General features: G+C 43.0%; 1 protein-coding gene across 1 annotated transcript in view; it reads right to left on the bottom strand.

Annotated features, from left to right (window-relative positions):
- MEI4 (meiotic double-stranded break formation protein 4) overlaps positions 1 to 27,831 on the bottom strand; it is a 173,403-nt gene that overhangs the window by 133,642 nt on the left and 11,930 nt on the right. The window lies entirely within an intron of this gene.

Here is a 27,831-nt window from a genome sequence, read left to right as displayed (position 1 = left end):
TTCCTTGGACTTGTGCCAACTAACCAACTGATACAGGTTCAAGGAGACCCATTTGTGGTTGAGGGGCTTATGGAGAGGTAAGGGAAAAATATTTTCCCTTACCTCTCCCAAGACTCCTGATCAGCACCCCCCCCCCCCACGCTATAGCATGCAGTGCAGCCCGTTTTGGCATTCCTGCATGATATGGTAGGGAAAACGGTAGGACTAGGCTGTCAGAGAGTGAATTTTGTCAAGATCTTTGTGAGAGTCCAAATATATCACAACTCTCAAATTAAATCTACTTACATATTTCTTGATGACCTCAAAGAAGATCATGGGGAGGCAGAGCTTTGGATTGCAGCCATGCTGATTATTCTTCAGTAAGGGTTTATTCATTTTAAGAACTCTAGGTTTAATCATGCTTTCTGCCAGTTTGTCCAAGATGGATGATAACTAATGGGCCTGTAATTTCCTAGATCTTGCTAGTCTCATCTTCACTATTTTCCAGTTCTCCGAAGGCTAGTTTTAATGACATTATTTAGTTTTGTTAGATAATGTACAATTTCTCATCTGAGGGTCCAGTCCTATCCAACTTTTCAGCACTGGTGCAACCCCAATGCAGCCTCGAGGTAAGGGAACAAATGTTCTTGTATCTTGAGGAGGCCTCTGTGACTGACTCCCCACCACAGGATGCAGTGCATGCTCCATTGGCATGACTGCACCAGCACTGGAAAAGTGAATAGGATTGGGCCCTGAGTTATTTAAAAATTCAAGGATATGTACCATCGAAACCCACTGGATTGTTAATTCTGAATTTGTCAGCCCTAGTTCATCATCACTAGCCGCACATATCTAGTCACATACTACATATTTTATTTGACTCTTCAGTTTTGTTTTGGAAGAAAGCAAGTCAGAAACCTGTCCAATAACTTTCACAGTGAAGACAAATGCAAAGTATTTGTCCAGCTTCTTACCAGTCCTTCTATTCCTCCTTTTACAATTTTGTCATCTATTTGTTACCTGCTTCAGATGTATTGAATTTTTTTTTATTGCTGGTTTTAATTTTTGAGCAATATTACTTACACAGAAGTAATCCCTTTACCCCCAGACCTAGACTGCAATTCTATACATACTTACCAGGGAATAAGCTCCACTGAATTCAGGGGGACTTACTTCTGAGTAGACATGTATAGGATTGCACTGTTAGTCAACGTGACAGTAGTTACTGATTTTTACTTGTTCTCCATTGACTGACTCTCTAATTTCATTCAACCATCTCAAGATCATGTGCATGAAGTGCTGTGTGAAGGGAGGAAATTGTGGATTCAGTGGATTCAAATGGATTAGCTGTGGTATGGCAGGTAAAGAAGTTGGAAAGATCTAGGTGAGAGTTAGGAACAAGTAAGCTTGGGAGCTTAGGTTTATTGTTTTACAATTGTATTTATTCTCTGAAAAATCTAAATGCCTTTCAGAGTAACATGTAACTTTAATTCTATTTTTTTTTGAATAAACCATTATATCATAACAAGCTTGTGCCTGTGTTACTATTATTACAAAGAAACTGGGATTCATTGAAGTCTGACCTAGTCTGACCAAGTCAGGGCCCAATCCTAAGCTTCACGTCCCAGCTTACTGCCAGCACGCACTGTGGAGCCAGTGCTCTGCTGGTGCTAACTCCTTCCAGTCTTTCTGAAGGCCAGCAAATAAGCAGTGATGTTAGGCAGTCTGGCTTTTACTAATAGCCCCCATCACTGACTGCAGGGTCCAAGCCAGACAAGCTGTGACTTGGAGCCATCATATCAGCCAACATTGTTACTACTTGTTTGATCACTGCTGCGATGAACCAACCACAGCCACCTCACAGCCCCATGGACATCAGCCTTGCTGAGAACACAGCAACAGTCACCTTTAGCTGCTTCCACCAAATAAGCAGTGCCCCAATTGGTTAGCTGCTAGCTTAAGGAGAAACTTCAGTGTTGGATTGTAATGAACAAGGGTGGCTAAAATGAAATTGCCAGAGGGAGTCCAATTACCAAGCTTGAAATATATCATGCTTCCTGACAAGCTAAGCAGTTGATCACTGTATCCTTGTGGTATAAGTGAGCAGTGCTAATTTCAGGGTATTGTAGTCAAACGGAAAAGAAATCTTGGTTGACAGTCTGTATCTTTATTGATGCTATTGGACTATTTATCATTTTATTTTATGGAGAGCATATAAAATGCAGTAGAAAACAATAAGAAAAAGTAGGTGATGGTGATGAGTGATGGTACAGTAAATACTTTAGAATAAAAGACTTAACAGCACAGGCCTATGCATGTCTACTCAGAAGTAAGTCCCATTATATTCAATGGGGCTTACTCTCAGGAAAGTGTATATTGGATTGCAGCACAAGGAATTTGCTAAACTGCATTGCTGAGTAAGATCTTATTTCCTAACTCCCAAACAAATTTGTACTGACACTCAAGACCATATATTTTAAATAATTAAAACAATTCCACTGTTATGTTAAAAAAAATGTACTTCCTAATCTTGTGTACAAAGGCCTTTCTAAGCAGTATGAGAAACTCTTGCTTTTCTGCTTGTGCTAACATGCACCTGACACCAACAGTGCAATATAGAGTAGCATTTTCGGTACACTTCGTCTTTCTTGGAGGGTGGGTGACAAGAGGTGATCTCAATACCCATATTCTTGTTTATCATGTTTTTTAAACAGGAGATATGTGAGCTTCAGCACTGAAGAAAAGGCACTAAAAGAACAGACTACAAAGAACTAAATAAAGTGAATCAGTAGTGGGTTGGAACTGGGCTGGGGGGAGACTGGAACATGGGAAGCGTGGTAGACATGTCGGAGGTGGGAGGAAGTGGCAACCAGCATGGATGTCTTGCACCAGATGCTGTTCCCTCTGGGAGCAGCTGATACACTTCTTTGTCTCCTTGGACGTGTGCCAGCTAAAGAGCTGGCACAGGTCTGAGGAGCCCCATTGGCAATTAGAAGACTCAGAAACAAGTAAAGGAAAATATTTTCCATTTCCCCTCCTAAGCCTCATGATCTCCCCCCACCCCTGAGCATACAGTGCAGAACATTTTGGCATGGCTACATGCTATGAGGGGGGGGGGGGGAGATAGGATTGGACTTATAGTCTTGATGGCATTTGTCACATAGTTCTTGTTGAATGGCTAGAATCCACAGACTCTGAATCTGCAAGACTCTGAGAAGTGGTCCATGAGGTCTCAGGAAAACGAAATCACCTTTCCTTGCACAGCGAGGCACTGGAATTGATCAATCTCCCATGGACCACCAAAGAGGGCAGAGAATGGACTGTCCACAGCCACAACCATTGAAGAGTCAGCTGTGGCTGTGGGCAGGCCATTCTCCATCCTCTCTGATAGCCTATGGGGAAGAGCTTAGGAGACAGACCACCAGAGAGGGTGGAGACCAGACTTTCCACAGCCACAAGTGGTCCATGACAATTCCAATTTTTGCCTCAGTGGTGCAAGGGCTTCTAAAGGTTGGGAACCACTGGGCTAGATGAAAGCTCTTATGTTGGAGTACTATTGAAGGGTGACAGATCAGCCTCTATTAAAAAAAAATTATAATTTTCAAGCTTTCCTATAAATCAATGAATACAATTTGTTTGGAGGCATAAACAACAAAACTTGATGCATGTATACAAAACATATTTAAAAAAACTTGAAGTGCTGCCAAAAACTAGAAGGGGAAAATTCATTTACTGGCTATAACTCTCCAATAGAGTTTTATCTCCACACCCACAGAGTGCTGAGGCATAAGGTGAGGGTGATTCCGGCAATTGCCTTTCTCAATACAGTCGACTGCATGACTTTGAGCACACAGGAATAATTATGGGGCTACTGCTGATTTCTGAGCCTGGATGACTTCCACCTGAGGGGGGTGGAAAGTTTGCACACCCTAGGTTATACTTGCATTATATTTTTATAGTATATTATTATGCTGCAGATCTGATTAATACAGCAGCGGCCTGAGTTTGCTGGGATACAATTATTTCATCTCTTATATCTGGCATCTGGCCTAAAAGGAAACAAAATTTACAAACTGTTCATTAGCCCTTTCTGCATAGGCCTCAAATCTGGCGAAACTTTGAAAAAAAAAATCGATAGCTTGTCAGTATTCTGCAATTCTTCTCAGAACCTGCTGTGAATGTAGATGACCAAAGATAGGCCTGCTGTCATTATCTGATAATGTCAAAGCCATGAAAACTTTAGAGTAGTTCATGCCAGATAAATTATCCATGTTACTAAATTGGCCTGCTCTTTTAAGTCCTGCAAAAGATAAACATAGAGCTGTCCGTCGCACTGGTTGCACTCAGCAAGAAAAGTTCATGTGACAGGAATATATGTGAAAGGATTTCTCCCCTACCTTTTATTTACTCCCAATCTCAGATTCTAACAAAGCAAGATAAATTTGGCAACCTTGATTCTACCTTGGTATCTCCAAGGTAGGGCAGAGGATAATTCTGCCTGGAACCCTGGAGAGCCACTGTCAGTCAGGATCACTGAGCTAGATGGACCAGTGGTCTTCCTGTGTTGCAGCTACTTCCCATGCCAGCGTCCCCCCCCCCCACTCTGCTAGCCATTTTATAAAAAGCAGAGAGGGAGGAGGAGGAGGAAAGATATCCCCATTATCTTCTTGATCACTCAGAGAGTGCAGGGCCGGCAAGAAGCAAACCAGGGGAGACAGCAGGCAGACATAGATGTTTGAGGGACCTTCCCATCTTGCCACCTGTCCAGCCATGAGGCAAAGAGTTCAACAGGCCTCATGGCTGGGCCAGCCCTGACTATAGGTATGGTTTATTATGCTATCAAGTGTCCTTGCAACAAAATATGCATAGGTGAGATTGTCAGGACTTAAAAGGAATACAGTAAGCATAGTACTCATTTTGATGTACTGATGGAAGTAATATAATTATAGGCCCTCTTAATATTGACTTGGTAATTTTTATTGTGTTCTTTGGTTCCCAACACAGCTTGCAAAATCATCATTTAATTCAATATGAACTATATACTGGGTTGTATCCAAAGTAGCATGGACACAATGGGCTTTGCGCTACTTATCCTACTGACCTTCTCCTTCTTAGGGAAGCTCCCCAAGTCTGAAAAGCTGCTCTTGAGGGTTGGGCGACCCTTAATATGTTATTTGGTCATGTATAGAGATGATCAATGGTTTCTAAACAACCCCTTACTATATTGGAGAAACACTATACTGCTGGAGAAACCAGGGCAATAGGAGCAATGGGAGGAGCAGGCCCACAATCTGGGGGGGGGGGAGCCACACACCAGGCCTGGGGAGGGGATTTAAAACCCCACCTGTTGCCAGTGATGAGACAGAAAGAGCAGAATGTAAAGCTGAACCCTCTGGCTAGGTTGGGAGAAGCCTGAGGCTCAAGGAGGTTGTCCTGAGGAGGCAGTGGCAGCACTACCCCCACGCCTTACCCATCTGGACCCAGGGGAAGGTGCTTGTCAAGCAGGAAATCTCTCAGTGGGCCAGGAGCCAGTTTCCTCAGAAATCAGGGTGGTGTGAGTAAAGAAACCACCCACCTGGGCATTAAGGAACAGGGCAAGCTAGAGGTGGTGGTGGTGGTTAAATTTAACATACTTAAAGAAATATTCTCAAAGTGGATTTTTAAACATTCCCCTGAACAAGGGTTGTATAACCTGATATGCACTGGGATTGAAGGTGTTTTAATTAAGTAAATCTCCTGTGCATTTCTAATAGCATGCTTCTCTTTGTATGGAAAGTGCCGGGTCATCATCAACTTATCCCATCTGGCCTTGGATGCCTACTGGGGCAATCCTAACCAACTTTCCAGCACAAGCATAGCTGTGCCAATGGGGCATATGCTGCATCCTGCAGTTGGGGAACAGTAATGGAGGCCTCCTCAAGATAAGGCAATGTTTGTTCCCTTACCTCGGAGTTGCATTGCCCTTATGTCAGTGCTGGAAAGTTTGTTAGGATTGTGGCCTAAATTACTGAAGTGTGTAGGATACAGCTATCTGCAGGGACTATATGATCAGGCTCCCTTGGTATGTTCAATGCCCTGAGATGACCAACTTTGCTCAAACATTCCAATGTTAAATTACTAGAGAAACTGAATTAGGACATGGGGTACAGCTACCAGGAAAAGCATAGTGGTTTTCTAACAAGAATACTTTATTACATGAGCTTCAATATTAAAATCTTGTGACGGATATATTGCCTACAGTTTCACTGTCATTCATCCCCACTTAATTCTGTGCTGCAAAGGACACATTCATGAACTAAGTGATAGTAGAGCTGATTCACAAAAAAATCACTGTTGAAAGTGCTCCTTTGACTTGTGCTTAAAGTGGTCAAGCCTGATGGACATCAAAAATTTTTACACTGCTTTTACCCAGTTGTTACTGTTACAATCATCGTCTTTTGATCATTTATATTTAACATTAGCTCTTCATTTCTGCTCAGAAACAGCCTCTGACACTTTGGTAAATGTGAATAACAGAATTCTAGTTAGCAGGACTGTCTGTGAAGAGTACCCAAGAAAATGGATAGTGTTTGTTTCATTACATTCATTTAAATCATCGTAAGAAGAATGATTCTGCAGTTCTTTGTGGATTTACAGGCAGCAACAATACTCGGAGAGGCAGAAATTGCTTCAAAGCTGCCACCAGCTGTTTACTCTTGCAAACTGCAATCCAAGGAACTAGTTCTGCACTGAAATCCATATTGTCACTCACCTTAACACAGTGTACTACTGCTATCTCTAATTCATGTCGCATCTCTCTTTCTTAGTAAGTTATACAGAGAAGCAAGAAGAATGCCCCGCTCTCTGACAACGAGACTGCAAGTGACTTGAAGTAATGACTCCCTTAAATCTGACTGTTATATGTTTTCATTGAAAAGTTCAGGCTGTATTCCATTTGTAAGGAGCTGTTTCAGAGCTGAACGGATGATCTAACAGGTGTCTCTTCTGCTTTCTCTAGGTATAAATTCCTGTGTTTCAAACTATTATATACAGCAGTGCCATAGCTTAGCACTGTTTGATGGGCTGTTGGTCTAGTCAGCCAAACCAAACTACAGTAACTCCTTCATTCCATCAAGCTAAATGGAATTCAGTTGCAACTAACAGACAACACAAATAGCATATGACGTGATAACTGTTCCTGGGTTTCACCTCTTCAGAGTGGAAGGTGGAGCCACTTGGTTGAATGCTTCCCTATTATGGAGGAGCACTTAACCACTGAGTCCGCCACCTGCAGTCTGCAATAGTACACAGCGAGAACAGTTACCATGTTATATTATTAGGATTAATTCAACTGTACTCCAAGTCCAGTATCTAATATTATTAGGTAGTATTTGCCAAACTTTTTTTCCCTTTCATGACCCAAAGATTCTACTTTGTTCTTGCCAGAAAGGAATTGAAGCTATCTCATGGCACCTGCCTCTATATTTTAGACCTTGGTATGCTTGTTTTGTGCTACTAACCTCAATGCAGCTGCCAGCCAAATATATCAATCTACCAAGTCCTCTCCATCCTTACTATTTCTTTTGCTTTCCAGGCCTGAAAAACTGGGTTGCTGAATCCCTAAGAGGTCACAATATATAGCCGAAAGGCTACAATTAGGTTGGCAGGTCATCAAAGGTACAGTATTTCTTTTGCTGTGTAAACTGTTCTGTGCTCCTTTCTGTTGAAAAGTAGTATGTACATATTCTTGTTCATAACAGCAACTTGTGCGGACCTGCGTCCTTCTACTCCATAATTCACAACTATTAGTACTTGTAGCCAGAAAGAGAATGGTGGCAGCACTAGTTGCCAAATAGCTGCTGAGGTTGTACAGTCACATTTTATAAGTGGTAGTTCAGCATGAGCAAATCTGAAGTCAGGTTAGATAACCATAAAATGATTTCTCATTGACTGGCCATATTGGAGAATGAGCTCATTCTGTTTACCAACAAAAGGAAAATTCTTCATTTTTGCCATTTAGGTCTGAGGATTCTGGCTTTTGCCTGGAAAAAGTAGAATGATCATGCAAGACAAAAGATGGTACCTCAGTTAAATTCACTACAAAATATTTATTGCTTTAGCTGAGTGATCTACCCAAGTCTCTTTGCTTGCAGTCTGATCTACAAGACAACAGAACTGAAATATCTGAATTTAAGTGGATGGTTAGCCAGACACTGGGTACCTGAAATGAAGAGTAAACCTCTCTACTATGCAGATAGAACAGGCCTTCTAGTATTACACTGATATAATGGCTAAGCACTTATGAAGAGCAAACTATTAGTCTCAATTTGAGGTTGCAATCTTAAACACACACAGTAGATATTAAAAGTTCAATTGAACTCAGTAGAACATATTTCCCAGTAAACATGTTTCAGATTGTGCTATACAGGTATGTTAAAGTATGTTTTCTCAGCAGGTTTATTCAGAAGTACAGGCATGCCCCCTTGCCTGCGGGGGATAGGTTCCAGTTGCCACTGCGGATACCAAAACCTGCAGATAGCAGCTAACCATACAAAAAACGGTTCAGTAATCCTTCCCCAACATGCAAATGACTGATCTGCCTGTAATTGTAGCCTTCCTGTTGCTGTCTTCTGTCTCATTGGTTCCTTGCTAACTGCAAATGCTAACAGGAAGCACTCACAGGAAGTGAACTGAGGGGCTGAAAATAACACAATTAATATCATAGAGTTTAGCACGTTCTTTTCAGCCCCTTAGTGCGCTTCCTGTGAGTGCTTCTTGTTAGCATTTGCAGACAGCAAAGAGCGAAAGAGACACAAGAGATGGCAACAGGAGGGCTGTAGTCATGGGCAGCTTGATCCAGCACATCTTTTTGTGTAAAATGCTTCCACGATCAGCCACCTTTAATAGAAGCAAGCAAAGTAGGTGGGCCATTTTCAGCGATTTACTTGCAGATAGCGCGTGTGCCAATATATTCTCCTGAGTTCAGCAGATTTCCATCACTACATCAATATCTTTCTCTGCTCATTTTTCTCTCTCTGAACTAGAGTGGTGTTCTCACTGTCTACAAAATACTGTTCTACACCTATTGACACTGAGCAAGAGAAGGACAGGATTTTTATCGACAGCAGCAAAAAAAGAATTGGGATATTTTACTGCCATCATAAATAGGGAAAGTGATCATAACTCAAAGGTTGTTATCCTGCCACGTTTCTATATCCGTTGTAAGGAGCTCTAGGGGACTGCAGTTATTTACAGCTACTTGTAATTTATACTGTGAAAATAATATAGCTAAATCAATTAATGTTTCCCAGCTTCAACAAAATAAAGCATAAATGCTTTGGCAAGAAAGTGGGAGCTCAGTGTTTCCATGCGTCTAATAGTTCATTACCTTGTATTTTGTAGACCAATTAAATTAGGACCAACAATTGGAAGCTTCAGGGCCAAATCTGAGCCTCTGAGAAATACTAACCTCTTCAACAATTCCAAACCCTGAAACAAGTGAGGTGTGAAGAGAGTGGTAGTTATGAAACCAGTCTTGTTAGCATTCCACCATGGATCTGTGTGTGTGAAGAACTCTCAATCCTTTGCACAAAGTAGTTGTTAAAACTAATTGATGACCAAGAGGTAAGACATTTAAAGAAGAGCTTTGGGAGAGTGTGTAGTACAGAGGCTAAGGGCTCAATCTACCCAATCCTATTCAACTTTCCAGCACCATTGCAGCTTCAAGGTAAAGAAGCAAAGGTTCCCTTACTTTGAGCCCTCTGTGACTGCCCTTCACCACCTCACCACAATGTAGTGTAAGCTCTGTGGCCACACCTGTATCAGCGCTGGAAAGTTGGATAGGATTGGACCCAATGAATGTGGGATATAAGCTAGGAAAACCTGCACTTCAATGGCACCTTAGGCTTGCTAGGCAAAGTATGATCTCTTAGGGCGCAATCCTATGTTGTGCTAGAACAGGCAAACCCAGAGGCTTGCATTGTATCCAGCGTAGGATAGGTGCCCAAAGTGGCTCAGCCAGAAGTAAGGGGAAACTTTTCCCCTGAGGAAGCCACCCTGGCCCCAATGTGTCTCCTCAGACTTGCACCACCTCAGGTGGTGCAAGTCCGAGGAGAGCAGAGCAGTTTGAAGCAGATTTGCACTCCTCGGGAACGGGGGTTGGGATCTGGCATAACTGCCAGGTTCCAGACCTGCCTCTCACTCCCCACCCCTAGGGCTGCCCACCCTCCCCCTTCCCAGAAGACCTTTCTCCTGACTCCTCCCCTTCTCCTTCCTGCCCACCCCAGAGCCTTGCATCAGCCCAGCTCGGCCAATGCAAGGCTCGGTGCCTCCATTGGTATGGAGGCTTATGTCAGCCTCTGCAGACCAGCGCGCCTCCTTGTGCAAGTCTAGCCAACTCACGAGGACACACTCCTTGTGGTGGACACGCACAAGGACACGCAAAAGACGTGCACCGGCCCAAGGGGCAGTTCGGATCGCGCTGTTAGTCTCTACCCCAAAGCTATAACACAGTAATCTATCTATGTATCCCTGAAGTCCCGACTCTTCTGCCTGTAGGAATGTAGCAAAACAGCAGTGGCGGATTTCCCATTATGTCCTATGGGGAAAATGCTCCAAGCGCGAGCCTCTTGGACCCCACGGAAGCCTCTCTGAGGCTTCTGACAGGGTTGGAAACTGTGCTTCCGGAAAAGCTGTAGCACAGTTTAAAGCCTCGGAGAAGCCTCAGGAAGTTTCCCCGAGGTAGCCTGCAGTCACACAAGACTCCATGAGCTTCTGGTGAGGGGGGAGCGAATTTCCACGTGGGGCGGTGACAGCCCACGGAGGGACACCATCACAGACCTTTGCCCTGTGGTGTGGGGCTGGGGAGGTCCACCACTGCAAAACAGGACCATACATGAAGAATATGATGGTTTCTGAATACTCACTACACTCTAGAGCAGGGCTTTCCAAATCCCAGTCCACAGGTCAGAACCAGGGTTTAGGAAAAGCCCTCCCCCCATGAGCAGCACTTACCATTCTGCATCCCTGTGCCCAGATCAGCTTGAAAAAAATGCAGCCCCACAACAGAACAGTAAGCGTCACTTGCGACAGGGAGGGCTTTTTCGGGACACAGTGTTTTTCAGTCTGGAGATTGCTGCTCTAGAGGTTTGAAACTTAACAAGAGGTAGCCAAAGGATGCAAAAGAGAACACCCCCCCCCCCCAAAAAAAAAAAACCCCAACAACTTTGCTCTGGGTATTCTAAAGATTAAAGAGAGTGTGGATTCCTAGAGAGGTATCACCTCCTGTCAGATGCAGATAAATATTGTCAGTTTCACTCCCGCTAGATCTACCTGATTGGCCTGCAGTCTCAGTGGATGAAGCTCTTTCACTCATTAATCAGTTAAAGCTGGGTAAAGCAGCAGGACCAGACTCAATTCCTCCTGATATTTATAAAGAAGCACCAGAGTGGTGGGCCCCAATAATTGCAGAACTTTTCACTAGAATTGATAAATTTGGGGTACTTCCGGACACTTGGACTAGATCTATCTTGGTTCCCATCTTCAAAAAAGGGGATAAAAAACTTCCCCCCAGCTACAGGCCAATCAGCCTTTTAGACCTGGCAGGGAAAATGTATGCCTCCCATATACTTAAGAAACTTTCTGTCTGGATTTTGGACCATAACATCATAGGCCCAGAGCAAGCGGGTTTTAGGCCAAATAAGTCTGCAATTGATCAGTGTGTGGTACTATCCCACCTAATCTCCAAACAAAGGACCCAAAATAAATCCCGACTATATGTGGCTTTTTTAGATTTAAAGTCGGCCTTTGATTCCATAGATAGAGATAGACTCTGGGATAAACTTGAGAAGATAGGAGTGGACAAAAGGCTATTAATATTAATTCGTGCCCTTCATTTAAACACCTCATGCCAAGTGAAATTATCTCCGAGGGGCGGCCTCTTGGCCCCAATTCCAATCAACAAGGGGGTCAGGCAGGGGTGCGTTCTTGCTCCCACCCTGTTCAATCTCTTCATTAATGATCTGGCTCCCTATCTAGCAAACTTCGACACGCATTCCCCCAAATTAGGTTCAGTGGATATCCCTCTTCTTTTGTATGCTGATGACATGGCCCTGATATCCCGAACTAAAATAGGATTAAGGAGACTGGTTAACGCCTGCATAGAATATTTTACCAACAACGCCCTCCAGCTAAACTATGAAAAGTCCAAGATTGTGGTGTTTGGGCACTCTTGGAAACCACAGTCCTGGCTTTTCAATGGTAAATCAATACAACAAGTCAAGGAATTTCAGTATCTTGGTCTCCGGTTTCACTACCGGCTTTTCTGGTCTTCCCATCGTCTTACAGTAATCAACTCATCCAAACTAGCTGTTCAGGCTATTACTCGTTTTTTTCTTCTCTTGGGGTAACTCATTCATTCCAGCTGCTCTCCAGGCTTTTAATGCCAAAGTTACACCTCAAATTTTGTATGGCATTCCTGTTTGGATGCCAGCATTAAATGACTCGATTGAAAAGATCCATTCTAATTTTCTATACAAGATCTTAGGTGTACCGCATTGCGTTCCCTTTGCGGCACTTTGCCTGGAGACAGGCCAATATAGGCTGGAGTTTCTAGCTTGATCCAGTTTCTTAAAATACTGGGCCAAAGTGTGCTTCAGGGCTGACCAAAACCCATTGTTAAAGGGGTTATTGACTGACTTGCTGTTGTCTCCTTGCTTAGCTCTATTCAATAAGAAAATTAGACAAATGGGTCTCCAGGAAGATCTACAAGGAGCTGCTACACTTGACGTTTCTATCAGGCTCTTGACAACAAGACTAACTGACATAGAAAGGCAAGAGATTTTGGCTGCAGCACAAAAAAAATGTTCGCCCCTAAATTTCCATCTTAACAATACTTTTGGTAAACAACCAAAGTACCTGACCTTCTTAGAGTGCCCCTTTGCAAGGAGGGCTTTTACATTAGCCCGATGCAACGTGTTGCCTTCTAATGACCTACTTGGTAGATTTAGAAATGCCCCGAAAGAAGAACGATTTTGCAATTGTGCCTCAGAGAGGTAGACTCTCTTCCACACATTGTTCTGCGTTGTGCTTTTAATCAAGTGCTCAGAGACCAGCATCTCCCCTTGTTGTCAGGAAACAAAAAAGGTCTCTCTGAGATCACCTCTTTACAACTTTTGCTGGCGGGTGAATCCGAATTCGTGACCCTTCAAGTTGCTAAATTTTTACATTTGAGCAACATGAAACGGGCTAAGCTGCTGGTTCTAAGCAACTTGGAGTAACTGTGTAAGCAAATTGTTGTGTTTTAATCCTTATTTCTTATCTCTCTTTTAACATATACCTTCATACATGACTGTTTGGAGATATTAGTTGTAAAACTATATGCCTAATAAAGGTTTGTTGTATGTTGTTGTATGTTGTTGTTATTGTCAGTTTCACTTTTAATGTTTTTTACCTCAAGATTTTGAACTGCAGTTTATTGCTGACTTTGTGAAAGGTGGTGTATGGATTGGAGATGGAGGAATGAAAAAGGTTTTGAAACTGAAGAGGCGAAGTTACTTTTTCAGTCCTTGCAACCTAATGGTGTGATCCAGAATACATTTAGGGCCCGATCCTGTTCAGTGCACACCAGCTTACTGCTGGCATGCACTGTGGCAAACATGCCGTAAAGCACGTTTGAGAGCCCTTACTATGGGCTTGGTGCTGGAGCTAGCCCAGCACAAGTCCGTGCTGGGCCAGCTGTGGCACTGGGCCTGTGTTCCACCGCCCAGCAGTTGCTCAAACTGCCAGGAGGTGGAAAAGTGAGTGGTGGTGTGGGGGAAGTGGGGAGGAGTTCTTTGAAAAGGTCAACAGGCATGTGGATGCGGGAGAACCCGTGGACATTATATATCTGGACTTTCGGAAGGCGTTCGACATGGTCCCTCACCAAAGGCTGCTGAAAAAACTCCATGATCAGGGAATTAGAGGACAGGTCCTCTCATGGATTGAGAACTCGTTGAAGACCAGGAAACAGAGAGTGGGTGTCAATGGGCAATTTTCACAATGGAGAGAGGTGAAAAGTGGTGTTCCCCAAGGATCTGTCCTGGGATGGGTGCTTTTCAACCTCTTCATAAATGACCTGGAGACAGGGTTGAACAATCAATCAATCAACAGTATTTATATACCGCTTTTCAACTAAAAGTTCACAAAGCGGTTTACAGAGAAAAATCAAATAACGTAAATGGCTCCCTGTCCCTGTTGAACAGTGAGGTGGCAAAGTTTGCAGACGACACCAAACTTTTCCGAGCGGTGAAGACCAGAAGTGATTGTGAGGAGCTCCAGAAGGATCTCTCCCGACTGGCAGAATGGGCAGCAAAATGGCAGATGCGCTTCAATGTCAGTAAGTGTAAAGTCATGCACATTGGGGCAAAAAAATCAAAACTTTAGATATAGGCTGATGGGTTCTGAGCTGTCTGTGACAGATCAGGAGAGAGATCTTGGGGTGGTGGTGGACAGGTTGATGAAAGTGTCGACCCAGTGTGCGGCAGCAGTAAAGAAGGCCAATTCTATGCTTGGGATCATTAGAAAAGGTATTGAGAACAAAACGGCTAATGTTATAATGCCGTTGTACAAATCGATGGTAAGGCCACACCTAGAGTATTGTGTCCAGTTCTGGTTGCCACATCTCAAAAAGGACATAGTGGAAATGGAAAAGGTGCAAAAGAGAATGACTAAGATGATTACTGGGCTGGGGCACCTTCCTTATGAGGAAAGGCTACGGTGTTTGGGCCTCTTCAGCCTAGAAAAGAGACACTTGAGGGGGGACATGTTTGAGACATACAAAATTATGCATGGGAAGGATCAAGTGGATAGAGAGATGCTCTTTACACTCTCACATAACACCATAACCAGGGGACATCCACTAAAATTGAGTGTTGGGAGAGTTAGGACAGACAAAAGAAAATACTTCTTTACTCAGCGTGTGATTGGTCTTTGGAACTCCTTGCCACAGGATGTGGTGATGGCATCTGGTCTGGATGTTTTCAAAATGGGATTGGACAAGTTTCTGGAGGAAAAGTCCATTACGGGTTACAAGCCATGATGTGTATGTGCAACCTCCTGATTTTAGAAATGGGCTATGTCAGAATGCCAGATGCAAGGGAGGGCTCCAGGATGAGGTCTCTTGTTATCTGGTGTGCTCCCTGGGGCATGTGGTGGGCTGCTGTGAGATACAGGAAGCTGGACTAGATGGTCCTATGGCCTGATCCAGTGGGGCTGTTCTTATGTTCATATGGGATTAGGGGAGGCAAGGAGAGGGCAGGAGGGAGGTGTGATAGGAGGAGGGAGTGGTGCGGGAGGAGGGCAGGACCAATGGTGCTCAGCTCCTCCAGATCCTGAGCTCCATGTTGGGCTGCATGGTCCAACATGGGACTCTCTGATTCTGTGCTGGCTCCAGAGCCACCGCAGAATCAAGTAGCCCCATTGCTGGGCTACTTCCCTTACTCAGGGGAAGGGGACAAAAGTTCCCGTTTCCCAAGGAGGCAGTGGTGGCTGTCCGGGGCTTATTGGACACAATGGCAGCCATTTTGGTGCTGCAGCAGCCCTGCACTCCAGGCAGCTCAGGATTGGGCTGCTACTCTGTAGTAAACCCCACTGAGTCAAGTGGGATTTACAGGAAGATGTGCATACTGTGACATTTTGTCACAAGCCCCTTCATGTAGAATTACCGCAATGGCCAACTTTATAGAATTGTTGCGAGGATTACTGACATAGTGTTTACGATGTAGTCTGAAGAACATTTTAAATGTCCTATATAAATGCTAAATATTATTTATATTAACTTATCAGCACAAGTGTTGCTTAGACATTTCAAGTTCTTGTTGTCTTCTAATAGTAATGTGTCTTCTTTTAGTGCTACTTATTTTCTCAGACACAATATGGCATCTAATTCACTTTAAAAGCAAGTTATGTTGTACAAATTCTTTTAACGATGGCTGTAGAAGTTAACTTTTGAGATTATCATTGGTCTCTAGTTGATCACATTTAATGAGCCCCACTTATGGCCTGAATTTCACAATTGCTTTTCTCTTTAGGTACCTGAAAATGTGTTGGATAACCTTAGCCAGTGCTGCTGAAAGATTGATTTCTGAGGGGCACAAGAGATAAGGCAGTAATACCAGTCCTCCAGTAGCGGCACAGGTCAAGAACAGTGTGGTCTGTAATAAAAGGGAGGCTCTCAGGGACTTGCATTAAAGCAAACTGAAAGAGGAGCAGCAGATACTGCAAAGAAGAAATTGAGGAGGGAAGGCAACACTCCAGTTGCAAGAACTTTCAGTTGAAAAGCATCTGAAAAAAGTTTTTTTTTTAAAGTGTAGGTGATAATATAAGCAGTGGTACTTGGCCTGAGGAAAGCAGACTGCTTAGTAGTAAAATAAAATTCAGTAGAAACCCAAAAGGAATACCAAGGACATCTGCATGAGCAAGAAGATGTAAGAAGATGTCTGGGTTTGTGTACCATGCACCACCTGGTTGGTGGCACTAGCAGTTATGCACTATTTATTTATAATCTGCTTTTTCAGACAGCGTACAAAGCTACATACAAATAGGGCTGCTTCTGAAACAAGCCAAATTTTAAAAAACCCAAAAACATTCAACTGCAGATATTAAAACAGCAACAGGACTAGTAACACTAAGTACAATTTAAACAAACTTGGATAACAAACTACCGCAGATACTCGCCTATAAGTCAACCCCACAGGCAAGTCGAGGGCAGGTTTTGAGCCAGCAATCATGGAATTTTCTATGACCCTTGGATAAGTCGGAGGTTAAACTTAGGGGAGTGTCTGACTATAGTTTTGTCTGATTTTACCCAAGGCCAGATCCTGAAAAATAACCTACCACTAATTGTTTCCTAAGAACTGTCGTCTCTAATTTATTAAAACATCGTAAAAGATCATAAGATACCTTTTAATTCTTTTTTAAATTCTGGTCTTCACCACCTTTTTGTAAACACTATCAGAGTAAGTGCACTGTAAACAACATGCCAGTAAAACAGTGGTTCCCAACCTGGTATTCACGTACTCCCAGGGACACTCAACAGGACCTTTAGGGGTACTTGAAAAAGAATGGAATAATGGCAGAAAAAGGCAGGTCATGCTCCAGAATGCTTTGCAGGGCCAGCAAGGCAGGAAGGAAGGCAGCTAGTTGGCTGTGAAAGCCCCACCAAAAGCTAGTTTTTGGTCATCAGTTCATGTATGCACCAGTGATTGAAAACCAGCACAGTAAAAAAACTGAAACATAATATGGAAAGTGATCAATCAGTCAGAATTTCTCAGCACACTTCTGGTGCAAAACAGTGCAAAGGCAGAGTCTTCTGTTCTTCAAACAGATGAAAAAAGAAAACACTGTAATAAATACATGAAGTCTGGGTTTTCATATGGGGGAGATGAGGGCTTGTATTATTAATTACAAACATTTTGCTAATAGGAAAGGTAAGGTTACAACGGCTCATCCTCTTAGGTCATCAGAGAAGGCCTTTTTACAAGTGCCGCCACCTAGGGAGGTACGTGGGGTGGCGGCAAGAAATAGGGCCTTCTCAGTAGTGGCACCAACGCTATGGAATTCCCTTCCCCTTGACTTGAGAATGGCTCCCTCTCTTGAGACTTTTCTGTGAGGCCTGAAGACCCTTCTGTTTAGACAGGCCTTCTGAGTTCTCGGCCTTTTTTAACATCTTTTCAAAATCTTTTAATATCTTTTTAAATACCTGGTTACAGGCCTGATTCTGTTATGATTTGCTGCTCTATGCTCTTTTTACCTGACTACTTTTATCTGACTACTTTTTTTATGATATGTTGTTAACATGCTTTTATCTGTTTTTAAATTATGTTTTTATTTGTTTTAACCTTGTTGTAAGCCACCTTGAGTCCCTCTGGGGAGAAAGCCAGGGTAGAAATAAAGTTAATAATAATAATAATAATAACAACAAGTTATTGAAATGGGCTGCCAAGGAATATGCCAGTGAAAAAGGTTGAACTATGTATCAAATCCACATTTAAGGTGTCTGGTGTGTTAAGCCAGAAGCTCTACATACAACATACAACCCATAACACAAAACTGGGAGTGTGCAATTCAATTCACAGCAGAGAGATGAGATATTTGCAGCCCTTTTTACTCAGAAGTGGGCCCACTGCTTTCCATGGGTGTTATTCTGAAGTCATGGTGCACTGAATTGTAGCCTGGGAAGGAGGGTCCAATCCTGGTGTTTCAAAAAACAGACCTGCTTTGCAAGCATTTGCCAAGCAGAGCCAGGCTGCAGCAGAAGGAAGGAGATTAAAAAGGTTAACTTTGGCTGGAATGTCCCAGTTGCGGAAGAAACGATCTCTGCCCTGCCTGCCTGCTGCTTGAGAATCTTGGCGCCTACCTGCCCCCTTGAGAAACGAAACTGTTCAGAGTTGAAAGGCTCTGCCCTCTGATTGACCCGGAGATCAGGCAAAGTAAGCATTGGAGCTTGATTACTTGGTAGAAATTTCATATACTATATGTGAGTATCTATGGTATTCTTTATTTTGGAAACTGAGTAACAATGAGAGATGCATGAGTATCACAATGGCCAGCCCACTGAGCTTTTTCACCAAGTAAAGCTGTCTACTCACAAAGAGCACCTGCTTCTCCTGCACCAAAGCAAGTACTTAGATTTGGGGCTGAAGAAAGAGGAGACTGTGGAGGTGAGTGCTCCCGGGGCTCCCTCCCCACCGGAAATGTGATGAATAGTATATCACAGTGGTTCTCAAGTGTTTAGCGTCGGGACCCATTTTTCAGAATGAGAATCTTCCAGGACCCACCAGAAGTGATGTCATGACCAGAAGTGACATTATTAAGCAGGAAAATTTTAACAATCCTAGGCAGGAATTCTACATTCACACTTACCCATGAGTTCCAAAGGTATGCCACCATACAAAGTTGCTATGAGCATAAGGCATTCCAAAGGCATGCCACCCCACCAGTTGCCACCAGCCTAATAATTTCTGAAGCTTGGGGCACCCAGAGTAGGGACTCCAATGATGATCAGAATGAACAGTCAGGATTGCATGGATAAAGTTTTTTGTTGTTCTTTCTGTGAACCACCAGAAGTTTCAGGCTGTAGTACTTGAAGGATCTAAGGTTTTTTTGTGGTTAGTTGTTGGAGTGTATTTTTTTTGGAGCAGAGCTCACTGGAGGCCTTATACATTTAATTGGGCTAGTGACCAGAACAGAATGAAGAGCACCTTCTTAATGAAAATGGCTACTGAAACATCTTGCACCAGTCTTGATAACTAGCAAGTCCTCCATAACGAAACACTAAGAAAAAGATGGCACTCCAATGTTTTTGCCTGGCAATTACAGCATTATTCAAAACTGTGGTAGTGATGGGATTTATATAAAGCTTTTATCTTTACCATCTGTACCAAGTGAATGGGATGAGAATTCAGTGCTATCTATTGTTAACTGAACAACTTTCTAGAAAACAAGCAGGAGACAACCAGTTTACATTGGCAGAAGTTTTAACAATCACCATTTTAATGAGAACGATTTTACCCAGCAAAGCCTGGACTTCACTGAATGACTCATTACACTTAAGAGAAACTATGCTTTAAAGAAATCCAGCTTCTAACAGTATCCTATATCAGGGGTGTCCAAAGTTTTTGGCAGGAGGGCCACATCATCTCTATGACACTGTGTCAGGGGGTGGGGTGGGGAAAAATAATTAATTTACATTTAAAGTGTGAATAAATTTACATAAGTTTACATAAATGAATATATTAAAGATGAACTCATATGAATGAAGTTCTTGCAATAGCTCAAGACCTATAAAAGGCCTTGCACAAAGGCCTTTCCTTTGCTGCTGCTACTGCATCACAGATGTGAAACAGCAAGCAGTGGAGGAAGCTCTCAATCCCACAGCTCACACGAGAGGTCAGTCACCCTCACGCTGAGAGCAGTTGCAGGCTCCAACAGTGCGGGCTCCAACAAATGTCCGGAGGGCCAGAAGTTCATTGGAGACTGGGGGCTCCCTGAGGCCGCATTGAGAGGCCTTGAGGGCTGTAAGTGGCCCCGGGGCCAGGGTTTGGGCACCCCTGTCCTATATAAACACATACTGAATTTTCAGAACCAGTGTCAGTTTTTTAAATAAATAAAAAAAATGATGATGAGCCAAACTTGAAACATTCTTGCTTCCTTATCTCAATATGAAATCCAGTAGAACAAACTCAAAAGGTCACTAAATTTGTAGTACATTTGCAGGTTAAAAATTTTTTTAAAAAACAAATCAGGTTTACCAAATCCTAAGGAAAATCTACTGTGGTATCTGCATTATCTGCATGTGCAATTCTCCTTTCCAACTGGGAAAGTGGGGCATTTAACATGGAAATCATGCATACGGAGCAGCAGCCACTGGGCCAGGAGGAAAAGGCGAGTTAGGGGTATGGATTGACCCTGAAATGTATCTTTCTCCATGAAGCGTGGTGCAGCTAGATAAGGACAACTATATTTATTTATGCCTGGGTAATATTTGCATCCAGCTGTTCAGAGACACAAACTACATTTCCTATGAAAACAAAATAATTTTTAAGGAGGCTTTACAGCTTTTCTACACAAATGTAAAACAAAGCTCAGCTGTGCGCTGAAGGTCATTCCTTTATTGATTAGAAGGTTTTGTCGAGTTCTCCAGAACTGCACCAATATATTACGATTCATACACACACAGTGTACCAAGCATAGTGCTACAGATGCCTTCTCTGGAACAACTTTTCAATGTTCTACTCATTACACAGAATATAGGTAATTTTGGATGCTCCCCTCATAAAAGTTTGCATGTAATAAACTAACACATTAGAGAGAGGACTCTGTGAAAGTTTTCTCCCTTACATGCCAGTTTACTATATGTGAATGTGAGTACTAGAAACTGAGAGGGTTTCTTTAATTACAAGGTACAACATCAAATATTACCTCACACCGATAGCCCTTTAAAAACATTGCCATCTTCCATGTCTTGAAGGGTATGGTGCTTTGTAGGGTCCGGGATTCTGGAAAGACCTGCAGAATCTAATCTAGGCATTATGCTGATCATTGACATATAATAGAAGATCAGTACTGAAAGACAAACCATGTTGCGATGGCAGACCTTGCAGTACGCTGGCAAAGCTCAAGGTATACCAAAATACTGCAAGGATAGGCAGGGGCCATAAGTGGAGAAGAACTAACCATCACCTATCAGGAAATTGAACACTCACATAGGAAGAGACAGAATATACCAGCTGAAAGAAACTAAAGTATTTCAGACTTGAATTTTTATACCAATTAATTCATTTTCTTTATTTACGGTATATAGACCATCAAGAAAATGTTCACAAGTCAGTCTGGGGGGAAAAAATACAAGCATAAATACTTCAACAGTATACAACAAATTTTAATTTAAAGTTTGATAAACAAAAACCACAAAAATCTCTAATCTTCCTAATACCTAACAGAACAAACCTAGCTAAAAAGTCTTCCTAATACCTAACAGAACAAAAAGTATTCACCAGCCTCTGAAAAAGAGACCAGGGAAGAGTAAAGTAAGCTCTCTCATATGACAGGAACACACATGCTATAAATCTTTAAATGTCATTTATACCTAACACAGTGGAATAATGGACTGTGTTGTATGCTGCATGGAAGCTAATAGATTAAAATGAAATCCTCCGTTTCCTTTGGTCTGCCTTCCTCAGCAAAAACCTTAAGCTGAAAATCTAAAATCTAAAATCATTTATGTCTTAACTGCAGTGAAGATCTAGAGTTTGGTGGAAGAACAGAGAGCAAGTAAAATAATTCTACTGTTGCTGTCATTTTTAAATAACAACCTTAATCCTGTCCCTTTGAGGAAATGATCTCTTAATCCTGAACTAAGAATTGTACTCTTTTTACAGTTGGGCTTCTCCTTTGTAAATATGTATCTAGCTTGAGTAAACAGTAATTATAAACAATGAGGGAAGGATGAAGATGGTGAGTGATAATGTTTTGCGAACATGCTGAAAATCTTGCAAAATATTCTTGTTCAATAGTATAATTGAGGCTGCAATGCTATGTCCACTTACCTGGGAGTAAGCCCAATTAGCTATAATGGGATTACTTCTGAGTAGACATGAAAGTCAGTGAAGCTGATCTATTTTTCTACTTTGTGCAGTATCCTGATGAATGTCCATTGTTAGGACAACTACTTTCCCACATCTGATAGGTTCAATCATGTTTATGAAGTTCTCTTTCCCTCTCTAGCTAATTGTCTACAAAGGTAACTGTGGCTATGTCACATCTGCTGCTACTTATGTTAACTGTATACATGGAATAAAAGTGTTCACCTATGGAGCTGTTGGCCGCTATTGATCTCTCCCAGTCTGTTTCTGGGACTTATAACCAGTTTATTGTGTAACTGGAGCCTTTGGGCGCAATCCTAACCCCTTATGTCAGTGCTCTCCAGCACTGCCATCAGGGCAATGCAGCTCTGAGGTAAGGGAACAAACATTCCCTTACTTTGAGGAGACCTCTGTGAGTGACACCCAACTGCAGGATGCAGCACATGTCCCATTGGCATGGCTATGTCAGTGCTGGAAAGGGGTTAGGATTGCACTCTCAGTGTTTCTTTTAATGTAAATACCATTTACACGGCGAAGACAGGGGACATGGGGGGGGAAGTGGCAGTGATTGGACTGGGGTGGGCGGGGGAGCAAAAGCCCCAGGTGCCACACCCATGGGCCTTGTGAGGGCAGCACCACTGCACCTGCCACACTTTGCCACTTCTGCTCTTTGTGCCACCTCTGCCTGTCTTTGGGAGCTGTTCCGGGGGCAGGAGAAGCCCTGGACTGTGTTCAGGACTGATCTGAAAGCCTTCTGAGGCTTCCGACGTGGTTTCCCAGAAGCACTGCTTAAGACAATGTTGGAAGCCTCAGAAGGCTTTCAGAGAGTTCCTGAATGCCACAAAAGGCTCTGTGTGGCTAAGTAAGTATCCTGGGGGAGGAGGCGACATGATGCAGGGAGGCAGCATTGTGGACCTGCACTCTGGTGTGCCACAGGGGCCAGGTCCATACCGGGGAAGGAGGCTTTGATTCTTTGCTCCCACAATGTTTCTGATCCAGTTGAACCCTTAGCTGCTGCGATGTGCCTTAGGGCCCAATCCTATCCAACTTTCCAGCCCTGATGCAGCTGCAGTACAACCCCAAGGTAAGGGAATAAATCTTCCCTTACCTTGACGAAGTCTTCATGATTGCCTCTCCGCTACAGGATTCAGTGCATGCCCCTCTGGCATGGCTACAACAGCACAGGAAAGTTGGATAGGATTGGGCCCTTAGGAAAAAAGCTCTCTCATAAACCAAGGGAGTCGATCCAGATTCAGACCATGATGAGGTTAACAGGTTAAAGCTCCTTTTCCTAACTGTAGTTCAGCCCCCTCCCCCAAGCATGCTATTTACATTTTTAAAAACATGCAGGCCCAATCATTCGAAGGCATGCTATTTGGTTTGGCTGTTACCACACCATCACATGAGTGCTTAGGAAAAGGTGACCCAACAGACACATTTGCACAGCACAAAACTCAGCATTTTGCAAGTATTGTAAAGGTACCAGTGCTGCAGGCAGACAAACCACTGTAAATATTTGGGAATTAGGAAGCTAGTGACATTCATCACAATCCAGCAAGAGAGATTCCCAGATGTCAGCAAATGTCTGCGCACATGGTGGATGCAGATGTACATCCCCATTTCATCATGATGCTTATCCAAGCCCTGTTGGTCTGGCTGGGTGCATATGTTGATGTGAATGGGGGACGTACATCCACATCTATGGTCACCATTTATGTGTGACTCCTTACCCCATACTAGTACTGAGTCAGGATCATTAACATTGATGTTGACCTCTAGCTCTTCATGAAACCTTCACACACGTACACACTGCTCCCTTCCCCCACTCTTGTAAAGATTTCCCATTGCTTGATTTTATGTAAGCTGCTCTGGGAGTCTTGTTGGCTGAAGGGCAGGACACAAATGTTTTAATTAATTAAATAAGCATCCATCGGCAGCAGTAGCATCAACTGCAGAGTTTCAGTATGTTTGTGGGAGTTGAAGCGATAAAAAGTAGATGTAGAATCTTTTCTTTACCCAGTACTTAACTGCCTGAAAGAGACGCCATTTCTAGAAGGGATTTAAATACCTGCTTTTAGTGCCTGTGCATACCTAGATTTCATGGATTTGACAAATGTGAAAGATAAATGATAAGCCAAATATGTCTATCTCTCTGAATAAAAAGTCTGATGGTGTCTGCTAGCATATGTGCGTGAGTGACAGAGGAGAGCAAATTTCTCTTTATGGATCTTCAGCATCAAAATCAAAACCCCAGCTGTCCCTAATAATTAAATTCTAGTAACAGAGTGAGTGTTTTTATGTTGACTGGTGACTTAAAATGCTGACATTTAAACAGCTTTAGTTTCATTTCAAAGTGATCGCTGGGGAACTTCACAAATTCACTGGAGTTTTTCTACTGGCAAACCCAACAACATACATTGAAGTAGCAATTTACATACTGAAGGTTATCTATGAAGACTAGGAATTTTGTTATTGAAAATGTAAGTGTAAAAGTCAACCCAATGCAAAATTGAATATAAGCATTAAAACCTACATCCCAATCCTATCCAACAATGGGGCTGCTGGGCCCAAGCTGTATCCCGAGTTAGATTTCAATAGGCAGGGGATCTCCTTGGTGTAAGGAAACATTTGCTCCATTACCCATGTAGCACTCCGGCCTGCTTAATGGGGCTAATCAGCTCCTTGCCAGCTATATAATTGGTAGAGAACCAAGTAGCCCAGTGGTTCTCAAACTCTCTGGGAGAGTTTGAGAGCCACTAAGTTCTTGCCTGGATGGGAGGGGAGAGGCAGCAGGTGCGGGGGAAGGCAGTGGCGTGATCCCCAGGATTGCGCCGCTCAGGGGGACAGCAGGGGCTTGGGTACATGTACCCAAGCCCCTGCAGCCTCCCAGGGGTGCGGGGAGCCTGGCATGACCTGCAGTAGGGCTCCCCGCAGCAGTGAAAGTAGATGCAGAGCAATTGAGCCCTGCCTCCGCTAAAGCGGAAGTGGAAGCACAGTTTCCGTCCCCATCGGGAGCCTCAGAGAGGCTTCCGCAGGGTCCTAGTGGCTGACTCCTGAGGCTTTGCCTCATCTATGGGAGGTCCACTGCTGTTGTAGGAAAGTAGTTATTATTCATGTCCCACTTTTCCTCCAAGGAGCTCAGGTGTCATGCATGGTTCCACAGCATTTTATCCTCGTATCCATCCCATAAGGAAGATTCAATTGAAAGATAGTGGCTGTTATGCATGAGCTTCATGGCTGAACTGGAATGAACTTCAGTTTCCATAGTTCAGTTCCAATCCATGGCACCAGATTAGCACTTACACACCATGGTGGTGCCAGAAATTTAACTGCAGATTTTATTCATTCACGGACAGAAGTGCATACCATAGAAATTCCTGAGCATTTTTCACTGCTCTCCTTCACAGAACCTACAAGTCATGAACTGAGTGAATGCTAGTTCTGAAACTTCTTGGTGTAGTTAGAAAGTTGTGCTTTATATCAAAGGGAACTATATTTCTAGTCTGGCAGTCTTCTCAATTAGTGCTTGAGGGAATATGTACTAAGGCCCAAATAAATTCATCATGTTATCCTACTGGAGTCAGTGAAGATGCATCAGACATACCAGCCCATCATTTACCCTCCTGACTGCTAGATTCTGTATTTTATAATATAACAAGAAAATAGGAAAGGGAAAAAAAGTATTCTCTAAAGGGCTAAAACTGAAGACAAGTGAAGGATGATTATTGATGGACAAGCCCAATAATTTCAGAGAATAAAAGTTACTTCAAGAAAAAAAGAACTTTGGGGATAAGATTGCAGTGGCAAATTTTCTTTGCAAAAGAATTTCACTCTGGAGAAATTGCTGTGGCTGCATTATGTTACTTGGTACCTGGTCCCATTACAACAAGATGGACACAGTGTTAAAAAACCAACCCTATTATATTTCACAAAAGTATTTTCAGACAACATAGTAGAACACTGGTTTAAATGACTCATCATATTTGTGTTCCAGAGTTCTTCCAACGAGCTCAAGTCAGTTTGCATGGGATTATCCCTTTTTATCCTCACAACAATTCTGTGAGAGATGATGTCTGACCCAAAGTCTTCCACTGACATTTGACTACCATTCTCTACCTCCCCAGTCACAGCACAGCATTCTAACAGCTCTACCATGCTGACTGCAGTTCACTTAGGGCGCAACCCTAACCAGCTTTCCAGTGCTGACCTAAACGCAATGCAGCCCTAAGTAAGTAACGAAGGTAACAAACATGCCCTTACCTTAAGGAGGCCACCTTGACTACCTCCCCACTGCAGGATGCAGTGCACACCACATTGGCACAGCTATGTCAGTGCTGGAAAGTTGGTTAGGATTGCACCCTTAATCCAATATCCTGTCTTCACACAGTGAAATGGATGGAGGAAACAAGTGTGACTGAAAGGGTGATAGCCATGGGGTGGTAGCGGAATAGCCTACTGTTCATTCTTTTTTTTCTTTTTTTTTTAATTAAGTACAGGAAGATATGCACTGCAGTTCTGAAGGGAAATGCACAGGATTCAAAGAACTAAATTTTCAATGCAAGATGGGGAGAAGGAAGATCAATTTCAGGAATAGGGAGGCATTTCTGCAGGGGAGGGAAAGAACAGCCTTGCAAATGTTTGCCACCTTGATTTAATGTTTTAAAAGGAAGCAGATGAGCACTCCTGCACTGAAATGACTGCTTAGTCTCTACAGAATTAAAGCGTGTACTGGTTGCAGCCTTGGTGATGAGTAACTGTCTCCCACACTTGAACCATTTCCAAAAAATGGCACCAGCATTACGGTGGGGGGGGGGATTTGCTCATCACCATTGATGCTATGGGAACCTAAGAAAAGCCTTGCTGGATCAGGCCAGAGGTCCATCATTCCAGCATCTTGTTTCCCACAGTAGCCCACCAGCTGCCTCTGAGAAGCCCACAGGTAGGAGAGAAAGGCATACTTCTCTCCTGCTATTGCTCTCCTGCAACTAGTATTCAGAGGCAAACTGCAGCACAACCCAGGGGTAGTATATAGCCATCCTGACTAGTAGCCATGGATAAACTGTCCTCTCCAAGCTAGTGACCAATACCACCTCCTGCAGCATGAATTCCACAGACTTGTGCTCTGTGTGAAGAAGTTCCTCCCTTAGCCCATCCTAAATCTCCTGCCAATCATTTTCACTTAATGGCCCCTGGTTCTAGTAAGATGCAAAAGAGAGAAAAGCTTCTCTCTAGCCACTTTTTCCTCACCACATAATTGTATACATTTCAGTCATGATGCCCTTGATCACCACTTTCTGAGTGAAAAGTCCCAAACACTGCAGTCCTACCTCATAAGGAAGGTATGTCATCAGTACTACCTGGTATCTCCAACTATGGGTACAATCCTATGTATGTTTACTCAGAAGTAAGTGCTCTTGTGTTCAGTGAGGCTTACTCCCAGGAAAATGGGGATAGGATTGCAGCCTATATCTCCAACTGTATTGTGGTGCTTGACAAAGGTCTCTGATCAGGTGTCAATGCTAGAAAAGTGTGTAGCCTGAACAAAACTTATGTGCCTTTTGACTGCTGCCAATGCTAGAAACAGAGTAGGTCCAAACCAAATTACAAAGGATTTTTTTTTCCTGTCCCTTGCTTCCGTCCTCCATGCTGTGTGGAAATGTCCTAGAGAAAAGACACTTCCTTGATAGATTGTCAAGATATGCCAGGCATGGCAAAAACATAGTCATGAGAAAAATGAGACCATTTAGATTAG

The sequence above is a fragment of the Tiliqua scincoides genome, chromosome 1 (assembly GCF_035046505.1).
Source record: "Tiliqua scincoides isolate rTilSci1 chromosome 1, rTilSci1.hap2, whole genome shotgun sequence".
NCBI classification, from domain to species: domain Eukaryota; kingdom Metazoa; phylum Chordata; class Lepidosauria; order Squamata; family Scincidae; genus Tiliqua; species Tiliqua scincoides.
Note: the sequence above shows the minus strand (reverse complement) of the source record. Positions and strands in the feature narration are given on the sequence as shown.